Source organism: Varanus komodoensis, unplaced genomic scaffold, assembly GCF_004798865.1.
Source record: "Varanus komodoensis strain SLA01 unplaced genomic scaffold, ASM479886v1 scaffold3, whole genome shotgun sequence".
Taxonomy (NCBI): Eukaryota; Metazoa; Chordata; class Lepidosauria; order Squamata; family Varanidae; genus Varanus; species Varanus komodoensis.
The window spans coordinates 25,941,888-25,955,011 of NW_025335761.1; the positions used below are offsets into that span (position 1 = coordinate 25,941,888).

General features: G+C 38.0%; 1 protein-coding gene across 5 annotated transcripts in view; it reads left to right on the forward strand.

The window, feature by feature from the left end:
- The window catches only part of DPH6 (diphthamine biosynthesis 6), a 267,666-nt gene that overhangs the window by 47,461 nt on the left and 207,081 nt on the right, over positions 1-13,124 (forward strand). The gene's annotated exons all lie outside the window — the stretch shown is intronic.

Sequence of the window (13,124 nt, forward strand, 5' to 3'; positions counted from 1 at the left end):
CCTTTCCTGGTTAGGCAAGCTTGTTCCTCTGTTAACAAGAGTTTCAGGTTTCCAGCATCTATCTGCTCAGCTCCATTTCCAGTCTTTCTTCCTGTGTGATCTGTGGATCCATGAGGATGAGGTATGGAATGATAAGGGTATTACAAGTGCAATATGTACCATTTTCTACATTTGAGCAATGAAATTGTTATCGCAATCCAATTCCAGGTGTTCTAGTATCTCAGAAAGAAGGATGGTGTATCAGTTCCTTTGTAATTGAACTAGCATTTGCTTTATTGTGTAGAAAAAGCTAAGGAACATACTAACAACACAGAAACCATAATTAAACAATATTGCTTACTTTCTCGTGGAGGTAACTCCAAGAAGTCCATTAGTCACAATGCTCCAGGATAATTTTGGGCTCTCTTGGGTGTACCTAAAGTACCTCTTCAATAGTTGTTGACTTACCTGTAGAAAAGTGATCTTCTATAGCCTATTCCTAAGGTATTGATTGCAGCCTTCTCATGAGGTTCTGCAGCCTGCTCTACTTTTTGCTCGCATTATCCTGTAGCTGAGCAGTGTGAGCCAGCTGATGGCAGAAGGCTGCAAGTAAACAGTTTTTACTAGTAAAAGTGCAATATGATCTAAAGAATTCAGAAGCAGCAACATTTTTCCACTGAGAAAATTTTGAAAAGCCATAAGATAGAACTGCCTTCAAAGACTCAAATGAAACAGAGGAGAAAAATAGGAAGCGATTTCAAGAAAAGAAGGTGTGTGATGTGGAATCAAGGCAAATTTTTCATAATAATCAAAAGAAACAGTACCATGCGAAATAGAATCACATTTTTTAAAATGAATTTTGTTACGAATGACAGAATAGCTGCATGGAACTGAACAGTTTCAAGTAAGACTTTGTTTGTTTGTTTGCATGCCAGACCCTTTAGCCATAAGACTCTCTGGGCAGCTAACAATTGTATAACAGCAGATTAAAACAATTTAATTTAAACAATAAAATAATAAAACAATAAGAATGTGAAGCAGTAAAAAAGATGACAAAAAATTAAACATTTGATTAATGATAAAACCATTTAAAACAATCACTCTAAATAAAATTGTTTGGCAGCTCAAATTCTTAACATGGCAGCAGCAGCTATAAAACCAGTATAATAGACCATCTGAAACCAACTCACTCACCAGAATAGTTACAAAATAAAAATGTTTTCACTTGGCATCTAAAAGAAAAAATCAGGATACCTGGTGGAAATCTTTTGGAAGTAAATTCTGTAGCTGGGGTGCTACTACAGAAAAGGCCCTTCTCCTGGCCATTTCCTCCTTCACTTTGTTGTGGGGGGACTCAGAGAAGGGCCTCTGATGAGGATCTTAGTGATTAGGCAGGAACATGTGGAGATAGGCATTCCCTCAGGTAGCTTGGCTTCAAACCACTTAGGGCTTCATATTGTACTGTTAGCACTTTGAATTGGGCCTGGAGAGCAAGCAGCAGCCAATGTAGCCTGCAGAGAATTTAGATAATATATTTGCAGAAGCCAGTCCTTGTCAGCAGGCATGCCACCCTGTTCTGGATTAGTTACCCCATGTAGAGTGAATTGCAGTAATCCAAATGCAGTTTACCAGGGCATGGATAACTGTAGTAAGACTTCGCTCATTCAAGTAGGGAAGCAGCTGATTAGAGTAGCTGAAACCGGTTAGAAAGTGATTCTGGCTACCGAGTCCACCTGAGAAGAGACAGTGTGGGATCCAGGAGCACTCCAAGGCTGCAAACTTTGTTCTTTAGGTGGAGTGTGACTTCTTCCAGGACAGGTTGGAAATTCCCTGGTTTCACCAGTGGACATCCCACTAATAGTACCTCTGTCTTGTCTGGATTGAGCTTCAGTTTATTGGCCCACATCCAGTCCATTCCTGCATTCAGGCATTGGTTAAGAATGGTTACTGCCTCACCTGGATTGGATGAAAATGAGAGATAGAGCTGAATGTCATAAGCAGATTGATGACAATTCAGCCCAAACCTCTGGATAACCTCATCCAGCAGTTCCATATAGATGTTGAAAAACATGGGGGACAAAATAGAGCCCCATGGAGCTCCATAGCACAGGTATTTGCAGCAATCCACAGTAACCAGAAATCTCCCTAAATCATTTTTACATCAACAAAGATATTGACCGATTGTCAGTATGCTAGAGTTGCAGCTCAAACAAAAGCAATAATCTCAGAAGCTTGGGCAGAGGGAAGTAACTAAGGGAAGTAAATGGGCTTCAAGTTTTTTATGGGAAATTTTCCTCAATAAGTTTCATTTTATAAAATTTTATTTGATAGCATATTAGACACAGTAAAAGTATTTAGACAAGAGCCATCATAGAACAGAATAAAACTGTGTATGCCTGAAAGATCAGGACAAAGTATGAAGAAGAATACTTTCAAACTAGTAATGAGGAGAAGAGCCTTCATCAGGTAGAGAAGGAGAATAGTAGAATTTTAAGAGATTGGAATGATAAATCACAATAGGGTGGTAGGCAAAAGAGCTTTTCATAGATAGTTTGGCATCTGACCAAAAATGCTCAGTGCAATGAATAGCAAGAGTGGCAGCAAGTGAATGGTATGTCCTAAAGTCAGAGCTTGGGTCTTTTTCAGTCTGACAAATTTTATTTTTTCCCAATAGCTTGAGTAATATCAGTAACTTCCGCAAAGCAGAGACAGGTGAGCAATCATTTGGCAAAGAAGTCAGAAAACAGTGAGAAAGAGCAATAGAAGAAGATACGAAGAGCCAAAGAACTGGCTCCGACTTCTGCTTGTGGTACTCTCACACTCATGGCAAAAGGGGTTGGAAAAGTTTCCCTTTTAGTCAGAAAGAGCAATGGCAGAAATAATAGTGTGGGTTATATATATACAAAATTTAGACTGCAATAGACTGTTAAGAACATAAAAAGATAATTGACCATAGGTTCACATTGCACAGGAGATGTCTGACCAAGAGATTTGTTGAGAACTCGATTGAAAACAGAAAGGAATGCTTGGCTCTCAGAGGCCAATGGCCACTGGAGAGAGATTTGGCACTCTGTCAGATTTTCCGAAATTCTAACGATTGTAAAAGCAATACCAAATATGGGGAGAAATACCAGAAGAGAATTGAGAATAAATGAAATTGGTTGCACAGGAGAAATATGGGGGAATGTACTAACATTAGTGAGGAAAAAATAGATGAATGGCTGGGCATGTTGGAGGCAGTTTATTTTTCTATAGCTTGTGGCATTCCTTATTTCAGTGGCTTATGTTTTCAAAATAGTGGCACACCTGAGGCTTTTTCATGCAACTCTCCCTCTGCTCCAGGCCTGTTTTAGGCCCTGTTCCAAGGGGAAACTGAGGAAGGATGCCTGAAGGCTCCACATGGAGTTCAGCATGCTGATAAATTCCTATTATTCTGCATCCAATTCTCTCCTTGAGAATTGTCCCCAAACTATATCAGAGCAGGTCTGATCCTACATTTTTTCCCAACTGAGAAGTGGAGGAAAGGCAAAAGCCATCATTCAAATTAGAGATTAGGAGAGGGGTTGTTTTGTTTTGTTTTAAGCAGAATCCGTGCTGGAATACTGAGAAAAAGAATGAAGGAAGCTCATCAACATTACAGGTGCAGCTTTGTAATTTTTGGTTTTGGGCTCAAAAGTATTTCAGTTGGCTTTCTTTTAAAAAAGGAAAAAAGGCAACCATTTATTAGTTTGTTTGTTTTTCCTGTGGGGTGCCTTTGTGTGGTAATGAGCCAGACAAACACGCTCTTGCTTGTTGGTTCAGATGGGCTTGAAGCAAAGGAAAGTCATTTCTTTAGTTTTTTAAATCTTTCCTAATCTGGGTTAGTGAAGTAGTTTTGGGAGGGATTGAAAATAGAGAGGTCTCCAATTGTGCAGTCAGAAAAAGGAAAGAATCACATTGTGAATAGAAGGACTTTAACATGGGGCAAGAGAAGCGGAATGTCTTTCAGAGCTGCCATTTCTCCTTTTTTATCTCAAATATTCATTTTTTTAACCCTTTGACAAATCTCTGTGGACTTCCAGGAATTGGGACTAAATCCCAGAGGGACAAGTAGAAAAGTCATTTCAAGTAACCTAATTTTGTCCCAGTAAAAAACTCTCAGATCCAATACTACTGACAGTCTGATTCCTTTTGTGACTTAGAAACAGCCTTTCTTAAAGATACAGCAGCAATCTGACTCCCACACTTCCTTATCAGGACTTTTTTTTTCAGGTAGAGGGAAAGGTGGAAATTCCATGCCATGGCTCACACAAAGACTAGTCTTAACCTGAGAGACAAAGTGCCTTTTCAACAATTCACACTGGCCATTTGTCCTAATGGCATCTCCACATGTGGCAAAGTGCCTTTTTAACAATTCAGGCTGTCCATTTGTCCTAATGGCATCCCCACTTCTGCCTTGGTATTCACAGAATCCATTAATAAACATGGCTGGTCCCACTGTCTATTGGTTTTTTGAAAGATCCCTTGGAATTTAGTGCCCTGACATTAAATCACTGAAATTTCCTAGAGAGGAGTTTATCAAGAGAAAGGTCTTTCTCTTACCCTTTTTATGCTGGCAGGAATTCAGCAGTGATTCAGTGATTCAAGGAGCACCAAGTATCCATCCTTGTTGCCAAATTGTCAGATCCTGCATGAAATGGGCCAAATAGATTGAAGAAAAGCAAACCAGCAATATTTATCAAGAATACAGCGCACAAGGCTGTTGACATATGATTACACACATTAGGTAGAACACCTTAGAACTGTGCAGTACTTAATTAGAACAATGCTTTTATAGTTTACTTCATCCTCTGACAACTTTATTATAGTCCCTCCCACCCCTTCCAGAGACTAGGAATTTTTCTCCCTCTGTCCATACCTTATTTAAAGATGACCTTTTCATATTATAGCTTAACCACTTCTCCTTGGCCTGGTTCCTTCTTGTTCTCTCTTAGTGCAGTTCTTCTACAGCTATACACACACAGGTTTTCTATTTAACCCTGTATTAGTGTACCATCTTCTCCAATAGAAGCATCCTAGAAACTAGAAGAAGCAGTACATGGCTCCTGTGCCTGTTTGTGAGGAATTGCCTGGACTGTGGTTTAGAAATCTTTTTCTTTAGAAGTCTATTCTAAAGAAAAAACTACTGAGAACTTAGTTACCTTATTTAGCCCTTTAGGAATGGTAACAAAGTATATTTAATTTAAGAATTTTTAATTAATCTCAAATTGTTATTTATAGGGTAATGTTTCATTCCCATTTGTAAATGTTTTCCCTTAATAAACATCTTAATTTTTTGTTCATATTGAAATGTTATATCTAACAGTAGCCTAAGTCCTTTGCCTATGCAAGCAAAGCTAGGCTTTTGGGTTTCTTTTAGGAATTAGAGAGGCTTTTTTTGGTGGGAACAGTTAAAAGTTTTATACCTGAAATAACATTCCCTGATGATGAGATCTGATTTGGAGCTATATTTAAAACTTTTTCAATGAGTTCCATAGATTCAAACATGTCTCTCTCTCTCTCGCTTTCTTTTTTGCCAAATCCAAATCATCTTCCAAATGTACAAATTAATATCTATGTAAAGATATATATATATATATATATATATATATATATATATATATATATATAAAATAAAAGATTTTTCCCAAAGGAGCTTGTATATTTTGCAAATATAATCCATAGTTTTCCCCAGTGAATGTTCAGTTTAATATTATACTGGCATAATAGCCCATTTTTCTAATTGCTTTTTAAAAAGTGATAATTTGACTGTTGTATTGTAATGGTTCTTCAAAGATAGATATTATTAAAGTGATGAACAGTTCTGTTTGGCTTTATGCTTATCAGTAACCTTTACTCATAATGTGATATTGTCTGAATGTCTTATTTTGTTCAGCTTTCCCTAGCCCTGATGAAGCCTTAGGCTGCTGTTTCTTTGAGTTACTGATAATTTTTTATCTGATTAACTGACACATTTAGTTGAAATCAGACACAGCCCTCAGGCTGGGCATGGATTTAATTTAAAAAGTATCAAAGGTTTGCACTGTGTGCTGTTTAATCATCATGTTTATCAGGCAAGGAAAAATTACCGGAAGGACCATAGGGAGTGGGGTTATCTTAAGGAGCAGTAGCTTGGGAAATTGACAATAACTACAAGGTAATTTACTGCTAACTTTCACTTTCATTAATATAACATTTCCCACTAATAATTACAGTGCATGTAATATACTAATTAAATGGAAAGCATTATCACTAATTTTCTTCTTGCTGAACTCAAGGAATTGTGTAACAAGAGGATTAAAAAGCACATGCAGTTGTACTGTTCTTAATCCACAAGTAAATTGGGCAGTGCATAACATTTTGATACAACATTATGATACTTTTTTAAAAGAATCCCTATGAATTATGCTTTGGAATTCTTCCTAATTTTCTGTTTTGCAGAAAACAATTGGCATTTTAGTAGTGCAAGTCAAACAGCTTCTGATTAGCAGGAAACAGAAAATATTTTTTGCTTGCTTTTTTTCAAATAGGCCTTCTTGAAAAAACAACACTTTGGGATTTCCTAATATATACTGTTTTGAACTGTTATGAATTTCAGTGTGATGTAGGATGAAAGACAGTGTTCTTGGGACAATTCAATCCTTCATACAGCTCCCCCTTCATGCTGAGAAGGAGGTCCTCTGTGGAGGTTCCCTTTGACCAACCTCATGGAGGTTCTCCTTCGGCTGGAACACTGTAGGCAGTAAGAATACAGATGTTGGAAAGGAAAATTCTCCAGTGCTGCAATTTTTGTTGAAATGTTTCTGGACTAACTATGTCTGCATGTATTATTTATTGAATAGTATATACTATTTATATGTGGCTAAATATTTTTGCAATCCCTAAACAGTTTTCATATAAATATTAAAATTATACTTAAAATCACATTTAAAACACAGAACAATACAATCCATAATTGTCTGGGCAGGACTGCTACCCTGCAAGTAATCATATTATTGGGGATAAATATAAGTTACTCTGTAACTCTGTAAATTACGTTAGTTATTCTTCAAAGACAAGCACTGGCAAACTTAGTGCTCTGTTGCCCATGGGTCACCTGAAAAATAAGGTGTGACAGTCATTTTCTGTATACAGTGCAGTTTGCACCACGCTGAGTCTGGATTTGCCCTCTATTGCTAACAGTTTTCAACAAGCAGAAGAAAAACTAAAACTAAGTTTCTGTGACTAGTTTTTCTTTTCTTTTCCCCAGAGAAGTGTTTTGTGTCCTTTTGAGCTCAGGAAGTTAGTATTTTTCATATTATATTTGTTAATTATCTGGTGCTTGTGGTTACTTTGAGATAAATCATGATGGCAAAACACAAGAAGACTAGCTGGTGGCATAACCACTGCATGGTTGGCAAATGTAATTTTTGTGGGCAGGAGTATGTTAACAAGAAAGAAGCAATTAAGCAACTTGTAGAAACTACCATGAAAAAATACGAGACATATCCAGGAAGCTACTACAAAGAAGTGGTAGGATTCATGATTTAGAGCATTGGAAACAATTTCCAGTTCTGCTTTTTCTTGAAAACCCTTCTCACTAGGCAAGAAGAGTGCATTTTACATTCTTCATTTTTTTGAAAAAAAGGAAATGATCTTGTGGCCTCTAGACATTGTCTGAGAGGCCACAGGATGCTGGCATTGCCCACCTCCAAGTTAAGAGGTAGGCTCTGACCTCAGAAGTGGGGATTTGAGTTCTGCTTTCCCTCATAGTCAACATGGAAAGAACCACCCCAGCTGGTTTTAAGGTCAGAAAAGCAACCTCAGAGATAGAGGAAAAGCAGGTATGGAAGTGCAGAGACTAGAGAAACAAGAATACCTTTTGGAAGTGTGGTTGCTAGATGGACAAAGCAAAAACAAACAAAAACCTGTCTAATGGAAAATGCAGAGCAGGAAGAGGGTTTGAAGATCAGCCCTTCAGCTTTCCTCATCCTGTACTGGAAGATTGGAAACTTAGGGAAATCTGGAATTTGGTGGCTTCTGATCCTCAAGGGTGTAATTGATAGGATTTTAATGGTTTTTTAAATGAAAGGATACACACAGTAAGCAAGTATCAGACAAGTATAATATAGCAGCAGTATCTAAAATATTATATTTGGACATTCTAAAACTAAAAACTTTTTTTTTATTTTTATAAGGTACAAATCCAAAAATCATATAATAAAGGAAAACACACACACACACACACAGAGGAATTTACCCTTCGTGTACCCCTCCACTGGGACCATGGCTGCCTAGTATTTTTTTCCTTCATTTTTTCACTCTCTGAGACTCTTCCAAAACTAAAAAAAATCTAAGAGCCACATAAACAAAGTAGAGCAGGAGGCCAATTCTTAAAGAAAGGATAACAAAATAAAGCTATAGCAGTATTGAATTCAGGTCACTGTCTTTGTCTTAAAACAGATTCAAAGAACAAGTCTTTAGGCCCTGCCTAAAAAAGTGTGTGTGGGCAGTATTCTGGGGCATGTCATACAAATCAGGAGAAGCTGTGGAAGTGGAGAAAAACATCAGCTGAAAAGTTTGCATTGTTATTGTTACTGGAAGGTGGTGTTTGTTTGTTTGTTTTTACGATAGTTACAACTGGCTAGGGAAATAAAGATACAAATTTCCATCAACATCTTTTGCCCTGACAGGTGCGAGCAGTACCTCACCATGAAATCCTTCTTTCTGACTTTGTTAGTGAGTGGGGTGTTGCACTGATAGCTGGATTGTTCAAATATAACCTTTCAATCCCTATCTGGCTTGTGACTAAGCTACCTGAAAGACTGCCATTGCCCATATGAGCCTGCCCAGCTATTGGGGGAAGCACTGTGCCAGATATTTCCACCTTCAGAGGCGGCTTTGGTAGAAACATGAGAGAAACACCATCTTCCTGGTGGCTTCTTCTAGGTTGGAACTCCCAGCCAAAATTACGTTAGGTTGGATCCCTCTCTGCTGTTCTTCCACTAGCAGAAAAAGACAGCGAAGAATGAAGTGAAGTTAAGCCCCTCTACCCACAAAAAGCTCTCACACATTCAGTTGAATGCCTGAAGGGGCTTTTTTCTGTACTCCAATTCTATATATACCTACTAAAAATAGGTTCCATTGAGTTTAGTTGGGCTCACTTCTAGCAAAGTGGGAGGGGAATTTAATAAGTTATGCAAATAGCTTTATTAAGTGTCTCTTGTTTTTAAGGATGTGAATATGCAAATCATCCATTGATGAGTCAGTTCAGCTGATGACAAGAGGTTCTATTTTTTTATATGATGTGAAATTGGTAGCTTACTACAGAGCATGTATTGTTGTAAAACAGGAGCCATGGGAAGTTAGAAAAGTCCAGTTTTATAAATGACAAATAATCTTAGTGTGAAGTGGTACCTACACTGTATCTGGGCTACAGAAACACTTTCAACCTGAAGAGTGAATTCTGCATCAGAAAAGCTCTTGGGAGTTGCTGTTGTGGGGGAGGCCAAAGGCAAAAGGGCAGGATCACAAATATCAGCTATTATATTATTTTAGCTTAAAACTCTTACTGCTAGTAACTAAGCCTTTCAAGGAGCATATCAGCCCTTTTATATTGGGGGAAACTGCACAAAAGGTGAGAAACCACCAGCATCTATGGTTGGGGGAAAGCAGGTGACACTTGAGGGTACTCCTAGGTAACCATAGAGTGCCACACTTGGTCCTCTGGTGTGCCAGATTTATGCCAGAGCCCTTCATCTTCACATTAAGTGACATTCTGATATCAGAAGTATAACATGGCACAGAAGAGCCAATAATTATACTTAATCAGTGATACAAGCTGTAATTTTGGGGTCTAGCACAGCATATTCCCAAAATCTTAACTTTCACACACTTTCCCTATTGTGTTTTCCACATGAGTCATAATCATATTTAAAACTGACCAAGAATGATTTTTAAATATCATTAAGATTTGAAAACAGGTTCAAACTTTTGATTAAATTCTGAATAAGACAACCTAGATTGTTTTAATCGTGCTTGCCACTGACAGACCTGAACTGTAATTGGAACTAGAGAAATGATCCTTTAGCTAGGTACATTCTGAAAGAACATGGTCTTTTCTTTCAGAAGCTTATAGCTGCTTCTTAGAGGGGGAAAAACATATGAAGTGGCAAGGTTGTGATATGTTATTAAAATGAAGGAGAATGCAGTTCTGTTTTGTAAACATTTTGTATTCTTTATGTTGGTTTTTCTGTGAGTTTTTATAGTTTCTTCTTTGAATTGGTTGAAGGAAAAAGCTTTTGAAATATTCTACTTGTGTGCATCCCAACTGCACCAAAAATTGTAATTTGCACTATGCAAACTGGATTTGAGAATTCTGGTGGCTCATTACATTTCATTTGTCAAAACCCCATTTGATCAAGTGCCTTTCTTAATCTCTGCTTCTGTTCTTCAAGCCAAGTTCTATATTAAAATTGTCTCTCATTACCTTGAGGGTCCTTCCTGTATTTCTTCTCACAGACGCATTCGTTGTCTTTCCCCTTGCGTGACCTCTAGGAACAAGGCTCCCTGTCCTTGAGTCTTGGAGAGGTTTCAGAACTGGCCACATGCGTCCCTTGGTTCTGCACTCCAAGCTCTTTCTTCTTAGCCAAGGCTGGAAGGCAAGTGTGCTTTTATTTAGCAGTGTGCTGTGGCACCCAGAGTGCTCGGTTTTGTACACAAAACTGCTTCAAGCATATATTGCAGATTTGCTCAGAAATCAATATGGCTAGAGGCTTTTGTTTTTGGTTAATGAGAATTTCATCTTTCATTAATCTACATTTGAAGAGACAGATTTTTTTCCCCTTGACTTAGGCAAGTTGGCTGTGATGAATTTTGAGAACCTGTGAATTTATTCCTGCTTGACACTTACTAAAAATGGTATGTAGCATAGTTAAATCTGATTAAAGTACATTGCATAGTGATGTTTGTGTAGTGTTTTATAATATAATAAAGCACATTAGAATAATGTAGACAATACCCTACTGCAACGAAGGGAACAAAAATCAACTGAGTTTAACTTGCTGTCTTTGTACAATAACCTGCAGTCGCTACTTTCAGATTCTACTCAGCCATGGCCTTTTCCCAAGTTTCTGTTCAAAGTGTTTCTGCACAGACTTCTTTGCAAGCTTCAGTGACTTTTCACACACGTTTCTGAGTATCACATCAAATGTACGAGTTCTTGATTCCATGTCAGAAATAGTGTTTCGATTCATTTGATGAGCTCAGTGACTTTGGGGAGTGCTTCTCCTTCTCTTACAATAGACAATGGGATTTAGATTCTCAAGAAAACTCAGTTCTTTAAAATATCTTCCCTGATACCTGCAAGTCTAGGAACTACAGTGATGACTCCCTGGCATCCCTGTCTATGTTGTTTATCATCTTGCACTTGCTATCAACAGGTTCCATCAATGAAACTATCGACTCCTGCCATAGTAAACTAAGTTCTAATCCTGCTTCTTCCTTTCGTTCCCACTTTAGCACCAGGCCCTAATTTGTGGATTATTTCTGTTCCACTCTGTCCAGCTACAACTATAAATGCAACCTAATGCCCTCTTGTCAGCATGCTCTTTGCAGTGATGTTGACATAGATCGTACCTTTGTTGTCCCCTCCAGTGCTTCATCTTGTTCACGTTATTATACCAAATACCTAGAAAGTGTATCAGCTATAAAAGTCACAGCAGTGAGGAAACAGCAGTCTTGATCAGTGGCAACAATTTCTTCCTGGCAGGCAAGCTGACTTCAAAATATCTGGGCTGTGAGGTAGAGTGGACACATCACTGGTATAGAGCTTAATAGCATGGATTTAAGGTGTAGGGTAGCATCTAAATAGCTTCCCGATTTCCTCCCTCCCTGTCACTGCAGCCCCCCCGTCTCATGCCCTCAAACTGGAGGGTTGTGGGATTCACCAGAATAGCTTCTGGGAGGGCATGAGGGATTGCAAGGGGGAGAAAAGAAGGGGAAAATATCATTGCATGAGTGTAAAACCAGTTTATTGTTAAACTGTCCCTAGATTTTGGTAAAGGATGGTCTAAAAAGTTTTAAATAAATAAAATCTACTTATGTGACATTGCTTAATTATAGGAGATTAAGAAAAGGGTAGCAGTGGTATAATCTAATAGCTAAATAGTTTGTAGCTAAACAACTATAAAAATACTGATAACTTTTGGTTTTTTAAAAATAAGGATTTTTCTTAGTTTCTAATGTATGGCTCTACAACTAGGGGAGACTTAAGATGGCAGAATAATCAGTATTAATGAAGGTTCAGAAGGATACCATATTTCCAGCTGTCTGACCCTGTTTATAAGACCATTTATACTCTGTCTTTGGATGCTAAAGAGATCCACGAAGGAGGTTTACAGCAATCGAAATAACTCCATAATTTAAACTAGAGACAATTTAAAACCAAGAATAACCAAAACATAACAGAGATGCCTCCCCATTGGTAGAGAGTAGCTGTTCCTAGAGGGAGCAGGGCCTGTAGGTGTATATCTCCCATTGGCAAAGCTCTTCATTCCCTTGAGAGGATTGTATCCATAAATTGCACTAGCCTTAAAATCAGTGGTAAAGGTATTTTAAAAAGCAGTTGGAACAGGAAGGAAAAACCTTACCAGTTCCTACCCTTCTTTGGAGGGCAAATAATCTAGAACTTTATTCTCCACCCACTAGTTAGGATTGCTCTATCTAGTGACTCCACATATAGGCAGAACTAAATGTAGTAAAAGCTTGACTGAAAAAAATTGTCTTGGTCACCCATCTAGAAGAATTGAAAGAATAAGCCAGTCTTGTTTCCCTTGAGGAAAGGTGTTCCATAATCAGGAAACCATTGACAAAAAGCCTGCTTCATATCCTTGCCACTGCACCCCTTTAGAGGATGGAATGTGGAACAAAGTTTCTGAAGGTGAATGCAATTGAAGGATAGCTTCAAGTGGGATAATATATCCTACAAATATCATAGCTGCAGGCCATTTTGGGGATTTCTAAGTAATGAGCAACACCTTGAATTGGATCCCAAAACTAACTGGGAACCACTGCGTAGGGGTAAACACACAATGGTAATATGGCTGGAAAAGCAGACATCAAAAATTATTTTAACCATAGCGCTACTG